This window comes from Schistocerca americana, unplaced genomic scaffold (assembly GCF_021461395.2).
Source record: "Schistocerca americana isolate TAMUIC-IGC-003095 unplaced genomic scaffold, iqSchAmer2.1 HiC_scaffold_849, whole genome shotgun sequence".
Lineage (NCBI taxonomy): Eukaryota > Metazoa > Arthropoda > Insecta > Orthoptera > Acrididae > Schistocerca > Schistocerca americana.
In genome coordinates, this window is record NW_025726619.1 from 55,001 (window position 1) to 56,032 (window position 1,032).

The 1,032-nt window shown below is 61.8% G+C and overlaps 1 non-coding gene across 1 annotated transcript; it reads left to right on the top strand.

Moving 5' to 3' along the window:
- The first annotated feature begins 29 nt into the window (after positions 1–29).
- Positions 30–184, top strand: LOC124591426. The gene has a single exon (XR_006977191.1). It is a non-coding gene; the product is annotated as a 5.8S ribosomal RNA (ribosomal RNA).
- The last annotated feature ends 848 nt before the right edge of the window (positions 185–1,032 follow it).

Consider the following 1,032-nt stretch of genomic DNA (forward strand, 5'->3'; position numbering starts at 1 on the left):
GAAAGAGACAGTGGAAACTAAGAAAAGATCACCCAGGACGGTGGATCACTCGGCTCGTGGGTCGATGAAGAACGCAGCAAATTGCGCGTCGACATGTGAACTGCAGGACACATGAACATCGACGTTTCGAACGCACATTGCGGTCCATGGATTCCGTTCCCGGGCCACGTCTGGCTGAGGGTCGGCTACGTATACTGAAGCGCGCGGCGTTTGCCCTGCTTCGCAGACCTGGGAGCGTCGCGGCCGCCTGTGGGGCCGGCCGCGCCTCCTTAAACGTGCGATGCGCGCCCGTCGCCTGGCGGTTCGCATACCGGTACTTACTCGGTAGCGTGCACAGCCGGCTGGCGGTGTGGCGTGCGACACCTCGTACAACGACCTCAGAGCAGGCGAGACTACCCGCTGAATTTAAGCATATTACTAAGCGGAGGAAAAGAAACTAACAAGGATTCCCCCAGTAGCGGCGAGCGAACAGGGAAGAGTCCAGCACCGAACCCCGCAGGCTGCCGCCTGTCGTGGCATGTGGTGTTTTGGAGGGTCCACTACCCCGACGCCTCGCGCCGAGCCCAAGTCCAACTTGAATGAGGCCACGGCCCGTAGAGGGTGCCAGGCCCGTAGCGGCCGGTGCGAGCGTCGGCGGGACCTCTCCTTCGAGTCGGGTTGCTTGAGAGTGCAGCTCCAAGTGGGTGGTAAACTCCATCTGAGACTAAATATGACCACGAGACCGATAGCGAACAAGTACCGTGAGGGAAAGTTGAAAAGAACTTTGAAGAGAGAGTTCAAAAGTACGTGAAACCGTTCTGGGGTAAACGTGAGAAGTCCGAAAGGTCGAACGGGTGAGATTCACGCCCATCCGGCCACTGGCCTCCGCCCTCGGCAGATGGGGCCGGCCGCCCGCGCGGAGCAATCCGCGGCGGGGGTCGTGTCCGGTTGCCTTTCCACTCGCCGCGGGGTGGGGCCGTTCCGGTGTGCGGTGGGCCGCACTTCTCCCCTAGTAGGACGTCGCGACCCGCTGGGTGCCGGCCTACGGCCCGG